At 40.0% G+C, this 17,250-nt stretch overlaps 1 protein-coding gene across 1 annotated transcript in view; it reads right to left on the bottom strand.

Moving 5' to 3' along the window:
• The window catches only part of mgat5b (alpha-1,6-mannosylglycoprotein 6-beta-N-acetylglucosaminyltransferase B), a gene marked incomplete at both ends in the record, with an annotated part of 144,917 nt that overhangs the window by 41,082 nt on the left and 86,585 nt on the right, over positions 1 to 17,250 (bottom strand). The window lies entirely within an intron of this gene.

Raw genomic sequence — 17,250 nt, 5'->3', positions numbered from 1 at the left:
TATGCCGTCACACGCTACGTTATCATGCAATGCCAATAGGATTAGATTAGTTTCATTCCTGCTTCAGACACGTTACGCTAAAGGGCGTTCCCCATAGTGTCGTCATTGACGCAGTGTCTCATTCCCTTCTCAGGGAACAAGAGTTACAGTCGTAACCCGAGAGGTTTTAGGGGCAATACATTACAAGTAACACAAGTTACGTAATCAGATTACTTTTTCAAGTAACTATTAAAGTAAATTTTTTAAATAAGTAATGCAAGTTACTTTGTTTTCCCATTTATTAAAGCTGCTGTAGGTAGGAATGGTCTAAAAAACTTCTTTTTCAAATTTGTTTAAACTTTATGTATATATCAATACATAATTTAAATGTAAGTATTCTGAAAAAGAAATTATAAAAATCGAGTGGATGTAGACCTCTCACGACTGTTTTAAAGAGAGCTCATTATTTCCATTCAGTCCACCCTCTCCCTTCTGGGCTCCTTCCAAAGCCACGCCCCCAAAACACATGAACGCGCGACCGCTAAGCTGTGGAGGATGCATTATTTACCTGAGACGAGCAGAGAGCGTGCATGCAGTCATGTCAGAATCACATGTAATAAAAAAATCTAACTTTATCATTATGAATATTTATAAGATGTATTTTAGTACTCACTATCAAGCTAGCATATCGATATTGGTAAAGTTAAAAATATATATTTTTTTTGATTCGCTAATTTTTTTTGATGTTTGGTTGGTGTTGATGTTATATGCAAAGCACAACCCTGAAATCTACAAGAAATCATGCCATACATAATTTGTCAGGCCTGTTTTGAAATTATCTTAGTTGTGTAGTTCTTAAAAAATGAAACAAATCAAGCAGGGATACTTACTTGTCAAGCAGAAATGTGGCTAACTCGGCATCGGTTTTAAATCCTTTCAGGACACGTAACAGTTAGCTCCCTCTGAAAAGCCGCTCCGACCCTCGTTTTAATTCGGACTCTATCAAATTCTTTCTTTTTGGATTTTTTTTTTCATCGTCATCTGTCTTTTTCGGTTACCCGTTATTTTATGAGCTGGTGTCACACGAGGAATTGGCAGTTTGGATTGTTTATCCGTCATTAGCACAGCTGCGGCAAACCGGCAGTATTGATTTTGAATGGCCGCACGCGCTGTGCAGGAGAGGGGGTGATCAGCGCTCACACGAGCATGATTGACACTCCTAAGGCACTCCTCCTGGCTCTGATTGGTTGTTTCTTACCGGGAGCGGTGTATTTCTGCAAATGGCAATAGGACCACTGGGAGGAGCCTGAGGGGCTTGATTTTTTCACAGATTATCTGTCTCATATTCTACTGTCAGGACATAATAGCCGCGTTTCCACTGTCGGGCCAGGGCCGGGCCGTGCTAGTGCGTGCCAGGGCCAGTCGCGTTTCCACTGTCACTTCCGGGGCTTGATCGGGGCTTACTCGGGGCCAACGGCCAGGATTTCTGGCCCGTCGAATACCTTGGGCCAAAGCGGGCCAGCTCGGACTAGAGGAGTGGTTACCAACAGAGGAGGAGTTTACCGTTGGGAGACGGCAGCGCCGGATGATTCTGTCAGCATTAAAGACTTAAAAATAAAATAATTTAAATCGCATTCATGTTTGAATGCCTTCTGTTTGTGATGCAAAAGACTATGCGCGCTAGCCGTTACCATAGTAAACATAGTAAACGCTTGAAGATACGCACAGTAAAAAAAACAACAGCGAACGCTTGAAGAAATCAGACCAATATTAAAGGCTATCACAGTCATGTTTTTATTTTATCTGTCATAGCCTACGTCTCGTCTCTTTAAACCGGACTATCAAAAAATAAAGTAACTTTTTTTTTTCGGGAGCTTCCTCTGTTTCTCTGACTGAAAATATCTGTATGGGATTGCTAAAGCTCCTCAGGTCATATGGCGTAGGCCTATATTTGTAGAAATTATCATTTTTTCTAAATGTGATGTAAATATGTCCTGTAACTAAGTTACCAGATAGGCTAAAGAAACAGACGCGACTGAAAAAGTAAGTGTGTCCTCTTTCTTTTGTGAAATAGACCTAACGGTAATTTATTTCTGAGTGACTAATGTGCAATTTTTACATAAATTAATTCATTATGATCAATGTATCACTTTTTATTGTAAACCTGTGGTAAAACATCGATGCTTGGGTTTTAAATATTCAAGTAGCTGCTAAACAAACAAACAAGCTAGCAAATGGCCGCTTTTATCGTGTTTGTTTTCAACGCTGTTTCCAGTGATTTCTGATTAGTTTTCCGATAAAACTTCGGGTTGGGTTATGATGGGTTAGTGTGACGTTGTCCCAGAGAGGCGTGTTACGGGCGTGTTTTACTGAAGCGCTGTGGAGCTTCTGGCCCGACAGTGGAAACGCATGCCCGGTGCTATTGGCCCGAGGCCATTAGCCCGGCACGGCCCGTTTAAAGCCCTGGCCCGGCCCTGGCCCGACAGTGGAAACGCGGCTAATGACAGTTTTAATAAATACGTAAAAAATACATTTTTACTAAAGTTACCTACTGAAGCTTTAATTGACTCCTCTGTCCCCATGTTGAGAGAAATGGTGAGTAAGTGCAGAGGCAGATCTCTGTAATGAATGAGACCAAATCAGACATACATGTACCATAAAAACTTTCAAACTTCTCTGGGATCTGTTTCCCATCCCCCAAACGGGACACGACGGTCTCAGTTTCCCTGACAACGATCAGATAAGTTAGTTTTATGACCTGTAGCAATGTGAATAGGGCCTGCTACAAAACCAACAGAACACATTAGAACAGGCTCTCCTGCATTCATTTATTGATGAACTGACAAACATGAAATGAACATGCATTCCAGAACATGTTGTGAATGATTTACTGTCGTGTGTTGTGTCTTTTAATACTATTATCTGTTTGATACTTGATCTTCTGATACTATGTATTTTATTACACCACCAATGGTCAATGTAACGTTACCTGTATCATGTCTGCTATCTAATTAATCCTCATTTAATGACTCACACTTTGATGTACATCACCTTCTCTTAGAATGCAGTGTGGATTCGTTATATCTATCTGAGTATTAATGAACAGAAAATAGTACTTGAGACAGCATCGTAAATCTCCCACAAAAAGGAAACTCCCGCCAGAAATGTCCTCTTTCTGATTGGTTTAAGACCGCCTGCAAGGCGTGTCTTTTGTTAAGCTTTAAAAGGCTGTTCCGTTATCCCTGCCTCTCTTCTCAGCGCTTCTCATCCGACTACAACACTGCTTCTGCTGTTACTGGGGGGGCCCACTGGGCCCAGCAGGCCGGAGTACTGCCTGCCATGCTTTCGTACTAAAAAAGGGAGACAGAAGGCTGTGCCTTCAATCCAGAAAATTGTAACCTTAGCATCACTGAGCGGAAAACGATCAACTCTTGGCCTTCTCGACTCACAACAGCCATGTGCTCATCCGGAGAGAGAGGACTCTCTCTCCACCACAACAGCATCAAGGACAAACTCAGGAGTTCAACATCTTCATTCAATGCAGAAGAAGTCCATCACAACTCCCACCATTTGCGGACCCATCAATGAATTCAATCTTCAACCACTTCAAGAATTGACCATGCAAGTATCAATTTAATGAGGTGCTCTAAAAATGATAAGCTTATGGTTCTTTTGCATGTTAAATAGATCTTTTCCATAGTTCTATTTCCTGCTTCCGGTTCCACATCACTCACCCCCTTTACCTATGCATGTATGTAAGTATGAATGTATGTATGTAAGTATGAATGTATGTATGTTTGTTTAGTGTTAGTTATGTTTGTGAGTTAGTTAATAAAACTTGTGCACAATATGGATTTGATTTCTAAGTGTCTTTGCTTGCATACAAAATCCCTTTTATGATCTTGATCTTGTTACATTCTTTAAAGGAGAACTCCGGTCAATTTTAACATTGAGCTCATTTTTTTGTACATTTGGAGTGCTGTCAATACAGAGAACAACTACAAAAATCGGTGTTGCCTACACCGAGTTATTCTATTTTTAAAATTTGCACCCTGTTGACTTCAATGGGGCAAGTACTAAACCTGCTTTTAGCCTCTTAACATCCTTGATGTGTCATTACAAGTGCACAGAAAATGTGAGTGATTCCTTCTGAGTGAACACGAGTGGATCTGACTGCAGTAGATGTAAAAGATATGCATAAAAATAATGTTATTTAAGCCAGCGCAAATACCTGTTTACATCCTGTTTTTCGGTTGAAGTCCAAAGTAGTCGATTGCCGAGTTCACGCGCATAGGTTTAGTTACCTATGATCACGCGCGTGAACTCGGAGTTCTCCTTTAAGTGCTGTACACGCTAAGGAATCATTATTTTTCAGTGACCATGAAAGATACACTTTTCTTAGAATAAATGAATAATCAAAGTGTTCTTTGGAACTGATACATTTATTGTAATATTAATTTAGCTTACCTCAAAGTTAATCTAATGAACCAACCCAAATATTAATAATTAATCATAATTGGTAATTATGAATTATTATTAATATTTCCCCTTTGAGCTAATATTGTTACATCTCTCACTAACAGACTGTCAAACAGAAAGCAGATGGACCATAGAATGCACAGGTACATTTATACGGGATACAACTAGTTTTATATTCTTTATATCTGTGGCGAGCAGGACGAGGCCGAGGGCCATGGGAGGACGGCGCGAGGCCGGTGGCGTAATTATGATGAGCTACACCTGTGAGACGCACCGGTCTCGCATCTCTCACGGAGGAGCGGAGGCATAAAGGAGGAGCGACGACAGTGAAGAGCGAGAGAGGACAGGCCTGTGTTTTTAGTTGATGTTTTGTTTTTGGTTTGTGTTGCCAGCAGTCGTCCGTGAGGGGCTGCAGGCTTTTACTTTCATTTTTGTATTTGTGTATTTATTTATTAAATATGTTTGAATGTCCGCCGGTTCCCGCCTCCTTCTTCCCGTAACATCTGAACTCCGTTACATTGGTGCCGAAACCCGGGAGGAAGGAGGGACGCACTGTCAGAGAGCCCTCGCTGCTGGGAGAGATCGCGGTGCTGAGGAGGTCGGGCAGCACGAGGGAGCCGTGGCCGCCGATTGCTGCCCGAGGCGATGGTGCTGGAGCGATAGAAGATCAGGAGGGACGGACGCTTCGCTGCCGTACTCCTGGGCCGAGGAGGGGTGGCTGCCGTCCGCGAGGGAGCGGAGGAGTCGCTCCCGTTCGCCGTGGGCCGGAGCCTGTTGCCGTCGGCCATGATGGGGGCGGAGCAGGGGACGGGAGGCTCGCTGCCGGCTGCCCTCGGAAGGAGGAGTCATCGCCGTCCGCCAGGAGGCGGACGAGTGTCGAGCCGTCCCCCAACGGATGTCCAGTACCATCGCATTGCACCGCGAGTGACTCTCAGCTGGTTGAGGACCGAGCGGCAGTGTGTCCGGGAACCGGATCAAGAATTTTTTAATTTTTTTTTTTCCTCTCTCCCCTCTCTCGTCTCTGTCGCTCCTCATGCTTCCGTCTCCTGTACTCTCGCCTCGTCTGTCCATACCCCCAGGTACCGCAGCCGCCGTGATCGGTCCCCCCGGGGAGGGGGGGGGGGAGTAGGCGCAGCCTCGGTGGTACCCCCCGGCCTGCGAGGGGCGATGGGGGTATGTGGCGAGCAGGACGAGGCCGAGGGCCGTGGGAGGACGGCGCGAGGCCGGTGGCGTAATTATGATGAGCTACACCTGTGAGACGCACCGGTCTCGCATCTCTCACGGAGGAGCGGAGGCATAAAGGAGGAGCGACGACAGTGAAGAGCGAGAGAGGACAGGCCTGTGTTTTTAGTTGATGTTTTGTTTTTGGTTTGTGTTGCCAGCAGTCGTCCGTGAGGGGCTGCTGGCTTTTACTTTCATTTTTGTATTTGTGTATTTATTTATTAAATATGTTTGAATGTCCGCCGGTTCCCGCCTCCTTCTTCCCGTAACATCTGAACTCCGTTACAATATCCTTAGTTGCTTAGACAATGAAAATAATAATTGAAATGTGTATGTGTGTGTACAGGTTTTGTGAGGACCAAATGTCTGCACAAGGATAGAAAAACCTGAAATCAGCTAAACAGATGAATACACATACTAAATAACGTTTTAATTAAAACTGCAAATAAGTTTCTGTGTGGATTATGTTTAAGGGATATAAAATACCATTAGCTCAGTAGAATAACAATGTGTGAGTTTTATTGTGTCTTTTAGAAGAGTATAACGGTGTATTCAAGCAATTATGACACACACACAAACTTAGCGTGACTGCTCTGTTTACTTTCTCATACATCACTGACATAACACCGGAAAAAATCCGGAAACACATGTACAAAGTGCATCATGGAAATGTAGTCACATAAACAACATTAACACAATATACAACAAGTTCGTTTACAGGTTTTACCCTACACATCTGCTAAAAGATGTGCTGTTTATTTTCTAATTAAATATAAATGAACATGGATTTAACATATTCAATGCATATGGAAACTATATGGGAATTCCTTTTTAATATAAAATATAGCAAACTAAATGTGAAGCAATTGGTTTGCAAGATCAAACAACCTTAACTATGAAATGTGAGCACTGAAAGATAAAAATGTATCTTCATATGAAAAATATCAAAAGGTGCCTACATATACAGGTATTTATTGATACAGAAAAAGCTATGTCTGCAAATGGAAGTGGAGGTTATTGATATCACTGTGTATCACTGTTTCTGCAACCAAAAAAAAAAAAAAAAAAACTCAAGCCTTGATGATATTCTGGTTTCTAGATGTTTCAAACTAGCCTCTATTTACTTTTTTGGCCAAAAACATACCTATACATACAATTTTATGCCATGATACATACAACAACATAATAAAATGTTGTAAGAATCACATTCATCTGTTTTGGATAGATCTGGACATTTTAACATCACTCACTGGACCTTTCACTTTGAAAGTATTGTGAAAAGTACAAGTAGCGAAAATATAATTTGCAGAAAAGTCACCATGAAGGTTCATTTTCCCACTAAGCATGGGTTGAGATATAGTTATGTCCACCCTTATTTTCTGAAAAGTCTGCTTAATATTTAGAAAATGTGCCGGCTGGAGTGTTTCTGAAGCTAAAAAATGTCATTTTTCCCACTTAAAGCTGTCATGGGTTTCCATTCTTTCTTTTTGAACCAAGTGAACTAAAGCTGCCTCTCTCTCTAAAAAGAGAAATGACTGTGAGCCAAGTGCGAGCTGTGTTTCTACAGGTCACTGGAGCTCAGCAAATGTGACGATTGACAGACACAGAAGCTGTCACAGTGAGCGGCACACAGAAATACAACACAAAACATCACATCAATGCAGCATTTACAACAAACGTGCAAGTGTGACATCTACACCATAGTGGAAAACACCACATGTCTAACACTAACTCACATAAACCCACAGGAATGAAAGATCACAAATGACATCTCCAAAACAGCAATGAAATGGAGAGAGAATGGAGATTTTTTTTACTAATTTTTTCAAGTAAATCAGGATATTAAACAATAACAAAATGGAGTGTGGGACATCAGTGTCTATATTAATACAACATTTAGATATAGGAAGACATAAGTAAATAGAATAATGAGCAAAGATGAATGCACAACAAGAACATGTATTAAGTAAATATAAGACAGGCGAAGCACTGCTACTTCCGTGAAGTGATTTACTCCAACTCTGAGCAAACTCTCTGCTCCTCACCATGGGGCTTCTCAGGTGTAAGTAGCAGTGCTTCGTCTTCTCAGAATATAGTTCCCAGTATGTGTACGGTTAGAAGATGGCTGTGTCTCATGTGACCTTCTTATTTGTACATGCTGTGACTATACAAATCACAACATGTAAATAGGAAAATGTTGGCGTTATTTTGTCACTTATTGGGAGCACTTATTGTGCTAAGCTAGGCAAGCGGTGGGTGCGTCAGACAGAGTTACAGCATGCACGGAAATGAAAAGGGTATGTATGGACTTATCTAACTTTGGGGGATACGGTGAATAAGGTAAAAACCCCAAAAGTCGGCGTATTCCTTTAAGTGTAGCAGGTGCCAGCCCCGCTGAGAGATGCTTCTGTATGAACTGAACCAACCAGGTAGTCAACTGGATCCAAGCGACCAGGATCCATCATGTACAGTAAATAGCGAATCTGCCATGGCGTGAGCGCAACTGGCATTTCCAAAGGAATGGGAGATGAGACTCTGATTGGTTTAATGCACGTAAATCCCAAAACACAGCCATTACTCATTAAGAGAATAGGGACAACACTTTTAAACCATGACAAAAAGTGGATTCGGACACGCCCTAAGTAAACCTGTGCCCTGCGCTTTAGACCATGCGCTTAGATTGTTAAGATATGGCCCTTAATGTGGTCTTCTTCTACATGGATGAGTTGCTAAATGCTTCCACTTTCCAATAATACCACTTACAGTTGACCGTGGAATATCTAGCAAGGGTGAAATTTTATAAACTGACTTATTGAGAATGTGGCATCACAGTTCCAAGCTTGAATTTACGGAGCTCTTCAGAACAACCCATTCTTTTACCACAAATGTTTTTAAATGCAGTCTGCATGACTCGGTGTTTCACCCCTGTGGCAATGGATCTGATTGAAGAACCTGAATTAATTAAGAGGTGTGTCCTAATACTTTTGTCCATTTAGTGTCATTCACAAGCATCTCTTCCACCCTCTGCATCGACCCATGTACACTTCCTGCCTTTCTTTGGGTCACGTGATGTTTAACTTGACAATTGCCTGGGTCACAAAGATATGTTCCTCATATCCTTTTGAATAAGAAAGTTGTACAAAAGACGTGCCCGGTTCATTATAACCAACATCCAGCTCCCCAGAGCCAGATGTAGCTGACAGTAGGTTCACATTGGGATTGGAAGCAATCACACAGCAAGCTTACAAATCCAGAATGGGTCCCTTGGAGTTAGTAGATAGAGCAAGAGAAAGGGTAACACCTGTCTCAGACGTGTTTACCAACTCCATCTGCAATCCCCATGATCTGAGCCACCACACTGCCTCAGCAGCAGCAGGACCCGAACCACGAGGTGCAGACGCCAGGCTCCCATCACTGCCGAAGAGAGCCAGGCGGGAACGGAGCTTCCTCAATGTGAAATTCTCACTATCTCACTTCTCACTCCCTCAAGAGCTGACAGAGTGTGCTCCACTATTAAACAAGCCACACAAAACTCATGTGCGTCATCTCCTGAAATATAACAAGGCCATGACGGCACACATCTCCTAAACTCTTCCCTAGAAGTCAGATTGTCTAACTGTAGAAAGACAAACAATGACAAACAATTCACACGTGATCAAACAAATGGTTTCTGAAGACAAAGAAGTTGGGGATTCCGTGATGTATATGCCCTTTTATGGTTCTGCTGATTTCACAGGTGCTTCAGACACCGGCACACGCTCAAAGCGTTCCCATAACGTCAACAGCATGAAGTATAACAAATAAAACTTATTGGAAATGTAATAGTGGTCCAATGGCAGTATAGTTTAAGAGTAAAAAGCAGTACACTCATAGCAGCTCTCTTGAGTCAAGAGTCGGTTAATGGTTATAACAATTCTCGAGTCACCAGTGTACTGATATGAAGAAACAGTTAGGACTTGGACATGCCCGGGGAGAACCAATTAGCTGCTTATAAGAGAATGCATAAAATGAGCAGTTGACTCGAAAGAGGGGGTGAAATGTAAGTTCCTCTATGGTTTCTCATGGTTTATTTAAAAAGGTGAGTTGATTAAAGGGTGTACTCACACTAGGCACGGTTACCTTGTACCACGGCCCTCATTAAATTATGAAATATTTAAAAAAATATATATATTAAAATTAGGGATGTCCCGATACCACTTTTTGCAGAACGAGTCCGATACCGATACTTTCATTTTTGGTATTCGCTGATAACGATACTGTAACTGTATCAAATATATATTTATTTCAGTTCTTTTCATGCTTAATTAAGCCTGCTAAAATGCATTGTTATGAGCTTCTGTTACTGTCACTGTTCATTCTATTGCTCTATCATATTTTATCTTTCATTTAATAGCCACATCTCATATTTAGAGCTGCTTCAGCAGGGCTCAGTGCTGAGGATCGGGTCAGCGGTTCAAATGTTTGTCAAAACCAGTGAAGTATCAATTATTTAATCCAATTTTGATACTACAGTACAACAAAAACTACCAGCCTAATTAATGTGAATTTAAACCAAGTAAGCAGTCAGTAACAAAATAAGAACAAACAATCAAATTACAAATAGGACAAATAAATACAATAGAACAAAGAAAGGGTACAAATGAAATAAACAGTGTTTTTAGAGTTTTTCAGATCTAACACAGAAATTTGAATAAAGTAATCAAATGTGAAAAAAAAGCATATTCATTACAGTATAAATTATATATAGATGGATATTTTTGTAAAGTTGAAAAGGGTAGCCTATTTAGTCAAGAGCAGCGAGTATTTCTTTGTCCTTCGTTTGATTAACATTAACCCTCTGAGGTCTGAGCTGTTTTCTGGGCCCTGGAGGTGTTCTGACATGCTCTGACATTTGTGGTTATTTCTGTTACTTGTGACATTTTCATGGCTAAAGTCTAATTACACTGTATTCAGCACAAACTCTGCTACAATAATATATCAGCAGAATGTATGTAAAAGTTTGTAGTTTTGAGATAATGACATTTATGCGTGGTTTGTGAAAATACAAAAATAAATTCTCACTGAAATAAGGTCATGAAACCCATACTGATTATTTCTTCACAAGACTTTTGAAAATTGTATCACGTAGCCTAGAATATTTGCTCTAAAACTATGTGAGAATCACCCTAACTGCTCATTCAGAGAAGACAATATATTGATTTAAAAATTTTACGACGTGTTTTGTGTTAGAAAGCAATATGCGAAGAGGCGGATCACCTCATTAATATGAAAGCTTTCCACACCTGAGAAAGACAAAGAACCTCCCTAATGGCCCTATTAGGAGCTTATCAGGGCCCATCATTCTGACCACCCTTGCACAAAGAATGAGGAGATTTAAAAAAGAATGGCTTTTAAAATTGTTTGGATTTATTTACAACACAACATAATCCAAAGATACACAACAAAAAAGCACTTATTGAAGAAAGAGACCTTTGTGCCATTCCTAAAAACATTGTACATACCTTTCATTTTCTAAGGTGTTTGATTTTCACTTTACCATGTTCATGTACAGAGACATGTACTGTGAATGTTGAAGTCAGCAGGACTCAGTGGCATCTGGGCCCTGAAAAAAAAAAAGTGAACATACTGATATCAAGAGAAAGGCCTGCACGATTTTGGGAATACATTTTAGATTTTTCTTGTTAAAATTGCTTTTTAAAATTCACAGAATACACACACACACACTCACACAAATGTTTCCAACAATATATAATGAACACCAGGTTTGTTGTGCCTTGTAGGTATAGGCTATGCGCAGTGCTGCATAAAATAATAACAATATAGCAGCCTATATATATTTTCAAAAAGATTTCAGTAACAACTAAGCTAGAGAAAAATATATTGATTATCATGTTACTTCAAATGTTTCCATTCGTTATGATGATATGAAATGAGATAATAGTAAAAACATGAAGCCGTTTGGAGCGTTTTGCTTTTCCAAAATATGATACATTCAAACGCGATCGCGATCAAAAATATGATACATTAAAACGCGATCGCGATCAAAAATATGATACATTAAAACGCGATTGCGATCAAATATAAAACATTATGGTTAGGCCTACCATATACATAGCCTATCTACGTTTGAGCAGATATCCACAAACACAGTAACAGTAAACACGGGTCTAAATATTATAATATTCATCTAGCAACAGTTCAACTGCAATGTGAAATTTATGCAACAATAGCAAACTAATATGTAAGAATTACTTACCTTATCTTTCTTTTCTTCAAATATCGTTCTTCTTCTTCTGATGTAAATCCAATGTAAGCTCAGGCACGTCTTTCAAACTCGACGAAAAGTGAAGTGAAGTGTTTTGTTGTTGAGGTAATGAGGGCGATCGCGTTCCATGTGGAGATATGCATGTGAATATCTTTTGCGCGAGTGGGCGTGGCCGAATTAAAAATAATTAGGAAGCGTTTGAGAAGCTGGAAATCTTGTTGGTTTTATACAAATTACTTAAACAGAGAATATTTGTTTTCGTTTTGAACCCGATCATTTAAAAGTACACACTTAAATGTTTATAAAGGTGTATGGCTCATAAATGTGTGACAAGTATTCGCTGAGTTTTGTTTCAGTTTATAGACGTGCTCAAGAAAAAAAAGTTCACCGCGACGGAGAGGCAGAACGCACACACTGTTTATTTTCTTTATTTTACAAAAGCACAATGTTTTGATTTGATTTTAAGTGGACACATACAAAAGTAGAAATATCACAGATTCTTTTTTTATATTTATTTTTTCTGTATGACCATAAATGACGGAGAAATTTAAGTTTATAGTGCTACAATGTGGAGAAAATCCAGCAAAACGCGCCGGCGCGTTTGTCGACCTCAGAGGGTTAAAACACACAGAAGCAGGTTTATTAAACTGCTGCCCCTTTAAGACCGAGCGCACGGACCGCATTTGAACATGGCTACGTTCATTTGAGATATAACCGACTTAGTTTACTATAGGATACTCGCCAAGACGGGCGTTATTACATCATTTTGTGTGAATTCGTCCGTACAAGCGCAAGACGTGAAAGACAATTTAATTCAGTATTCGTGCGCTGAGACGCTGGTTTGCGGGGCGCGCGCTTTGGATGTTTGCATTCATGGAACTTCTTGACCTGCACACGTCCTGTAATAATGTAGGAAACCACCACTCGTTATACTTAAATCAGGTAACAGTTCATGTTTTACTTTACTTACATATACGATTTTCATCCAAATAATGTGCTCTGTAAAACATCAGTGCATGCACGTAACCCTAACCCTAATTTAAAAAAAAAATCAGTCCTTGTTTACTTAGTATAAACCCTGATTTATGAAAAAAACGAACAGTTTTTTCAAAATGTACAATTAATTTATTGATTGCACTATATATATATATATATATATATATATATATATATATAAAGATAGAGGTGATTAAATAACAAACATATAAAACAACAACATCGAAACAATAAAAAATCTCAAAACAAAATGGACACATAATAGTTACTCCACCTCCCCAAAAAACCACAACACAAGTTTCACACATTAGGCCTGTTGTGCCACAATGGCAGTGTTAGCCTGCTTCACCACCTCTGCAGGAGCTCTATCTGAAGCAGAGTTCAATCCGTTCATGAACGTTCATTGCGTCTGTCACGTGACAAATGAACGAAAGACTCGGAAAGTAATTATTTATGTTCCCTGTAAATTATTTTAGACTGCATTATATTGATTTCTTAATTCAGAATATGATAAAGACTGCGTAGGTGGATGAGTTCGGGGAATTTGGCTGTTAAAAGTATAGCATTTAAAGCCCCTTAAATGAACGAAATGACTCGAAAAAAGATTCGTTCATTTTAACGAACAAGATCGAACAAACGATTGAGTAAAATGATCTGAACTTCCCATCACTCACAGGGTGCCATCAAGTGACAGTCTGTTCCTGGTGTCAGTCTTGTTTAGGCCAATAACTGAAAAGGTTCGCTCAGCATCCGCATTTGACTGTGGCAGACTCAACACAATCTGGGCAACCTCTGATCATTTGTTTGATCATCACACAAAATCGGGGAAAAAGTTTTTGAAACTTTAAAAAAAGCAAAAATGTTTTTCACAATTTTAATCACATTTCCTGCATTTACATACCTTTAGGGACTATGGTGATACAAAATTAATAATTAAGTTGATTATAATGATAAATTCTGCCAAAAAGGCTACTAAACTATGTAATAAAAATATGTCTTACTTTATTGTTTAATAGGGGCCAACTGCCAAGACTTGAGAGAATCATTTTATAAACTCAAAAATGTTCACCATTAATGTTTTGTGTGCAAATAAAATTTAAATAATGTGAGACTCAATTTCCACTGTAATATAGAAACAACATAAAGACAGAATATTTTAAACAATTGTTTAATGCCATTTTTTATGAATGAAGGCCTGGAGCTACTGATGTCTCCATGAAAATGATTTTTTACTTTTGAACCCAAAAATAAATGTAATATTTACACGTGCCCTTCCTGTCTAACGGGTATGAAATATACAGAAATTGAATTAAGTTATCAAACAGTCCGCACTGCATACATTATGAATTAAATTAGATTAATCCTTATTAAAGCTGCAAGCGTTCTTTAGTCAAGAGCAGTTAGTGATTTTCTCTGTTCCCTTTGGTCTTTGGTTAACTTTACTGACTACAGAATTAGTGGCTGCTGTCACTTTAAAATCTGCCACTGCTGACAGGCTCTCACGCATCTCATTTGTCATTTGACATGTCCACATAGGACGTTACGCCCGTGAGTGAAAGGCACACATTTTGTTATACGCTGTGCTTACCTTGATTGTCATCCAAACTTTCAAACGCGCATCAGTGGCTCCGACTCCGAATTTGCTCTGAACTCTCTCTGAACTTCTCACACGCAACTGACGGATCAGGTGCAAGGTTTTCAGCCAATCAACGATCAGAATATACTGCAGTGAGAACGTTGTAGGCAGATATTATAACTGTGTGGGCCTTAAACTCCTCTTCTGTCATTAATACGCTGTGGTCTAGTCATCAACAGAAAATGAACGGATTGAGAGGGGAGAAACTTGGATTTTGGCGTGACATTTCTTGCGTGTGCGTGAGAGCGTGAGATTGATGCTGAATGCGTGAGTGTCACGCCAGATGTGTGAGAGTTGGCAACCCTGCAATAGAAGTGCGCTCGCTCTCTCTCTCTCTTGTCAGTTAACGTTAACCCCCTGGGGTCGGCGGTATCGCTGCCGATACCAGCTCACTTTTGTTCTTATTGACTCAAATAACTCCGTCGATTTGAATAAGCTACATGCCTCGTTTTATTTTCTTTGCCATTGACATCTGACTGAACTACAAACTTTCCACTGATGTCTGTTTAAAGGGATGTGCTCGCTAAATGTACGTGGTATCGGTGCATGGTATCGGCGAATTTTTATGAGTAGGAGTACGAGTATACAGACATCCCAACCTGCAAAAGTTCATTTCAGGGAGGTACCCCCCCCCCCCCCCAAAAAAAAAATGGAAGGAGGACAAGGATATGACATTTTACCACAGAGTTGTTGTCCCTAAAATATATAAAAGCATAATACAAAATTTCTATAGGATATAGGCCTATGCATTTATTTGTTCATAATGTTACAATTTGTAGATTACTTTTACTATTTATAAGCTGCTTATACTATTCATGTAAACTGCTTTTATTTATATTCCATTGCAGCTAAACAGGTCTAAGGAATAGGCTAATATGCACATGAATTTAATGAAACTTGTTGAACTCACCTCAACATGTCTTTTACAATCATTTAACCCGCCATGGGCAATGCTGAAGTCACTGTTACAAACTTTACAGCGTGCAAGACTATCATTATGTTTTACTCTTATAAGACAGGGGTACACTTTCATGTAGTCTGCCGTAAAATGTATCTTATACTTTCGTTTTTTGCATGTTTTTTTGTGGCACTCTCCCGTTGCCATGGCGCTCCTGTTTCTAGATACACTGAACTGATTAATTCGGTTCGGGAGAAGCGATAAAACCCGCCCACACTGACAATTGATTGGTTGATTTACCGAAACAGGCCAATCAGATGCTCTCTATCTTACGTGCGCACACACGCACACACGCAAGGTCTCTCGCTCCCTCTCCCTCTCTGCTGTGCACGCGCGCTCTGGCTCGCTCGCTCTAGATTCCGGGAGATTTTAACTCATTTGCGGGTATCAGGGAGCCGCTATCAATATGCGGGAGACTCCCGGAACTTCCGGGAGACTTGGGATGTCTGAGTATATGAGGACAGTATCGGCCCGATCCCCGATGCCAGTATCGGTATCGGGCCATCCCTAATTAAAATAGGCCAATTTGTGGAAAAAATATGTAATATTTGAATTAAATAAAAGCTTTTTATTTGTTTTCTTCCTAATTGTCCTTGAAATAGTGGTCAAGGAGAGGAAGAGCAAAGGAGAGGAAGAGCAGAGGAGAGGAAGAGCATGGGAAAAGGAGAGATCTGAGCACGGGGGGCCCCATCTTAGATTATCTCGTCCCGGGCCAGGCAAGACTGTCAGCTGGCCTGAGTGTACTGTCCAAGTAGTAAGATGTTTGCTGTTGTGATGATGACAGTAGCGTACACAAGAATAGCTGTTCTGTGCTCCGGCACTGTTGGCGATCACACTACACACCCGAGCCCAACTGAACCGTGCTCTGGCCCAGGGACGGTTAAAATAACCGCACCCGGGAAAGGTACGGAGCGATCACACTTGTCAAACGAACCACACTTTTGGGGTCAAACGCACTCGGGCACAGTTCAGATCGCCTACTGTGAGTACACCCTAAGACTAGATTCAGTGTCACCCTTTAATGTCATTATTGGGTGTTTTAATAATAGAATTACGTATAGTCCTATGTGACGTCATTGTGTGATTATGTAAACAAACTGTCCGAAAGAACCAGTTTGCAGAAAAGAAAAGGATTGCCATTACTAATTTGAATTATGCAAGCCACATTAATATTATTATTATTTACTTTTACTGTATAACAACAATGGGCAAGACACACACACACACACACACACACACACACACACACACACACACACACATATAAGGTTTTGCAGAGCAAATATCAGATTTAAAATCAGATACACCCTACTCTTCTATTTCCCTGTGATACATTTATCTTGCTGTAGTGTTTTATTTCAAGGAAGAACAGATGTCTCCTTGCTAAAGAGTAGCTAAATAATAAAATCTATAAGACAGCTTGTTCTACAGACTACTAACTAAGCCATTACAAAAGCTCTAGTTATAAAACACATAGTTCCTGCTCTAAAATCAGATAGGATGAGCTACATTTGAAAACGTTGTAAAATACTCCTCTTCCTCTGCTAGGACAAATGTGTGAACTTGATGAGAACAATTCAGTGTATCTGCTATTTTATTCCAACCGTTTTGCTATAAATATTTTAATATTTTAATTTTAATAGTGCAATGCACAGATATTTAGTAGTGCATAAGTTGTAACTTAGTGCTTGTAAGTTACGTCAAAACTAGGCAAAA

This window comes from Scardinius erythrophthalmus (genome assembly GCF_964197995.2).
Source record: "Scardinius erythrophthalmus genome assembly, chromosome: 1".
Taxonomy (NCBI): domain Eukaryota; kingdom Metazoa; phylum Chordata; class Actinopteri; order Cypriniformes; family Leuciscidae; genus Scardinius; species Scardinius erythrophthalmus.
Note: the sequence above shows the minus strand (reverse complement) of the source record. Positions and strands in the feature narration are given on the sequence as shown.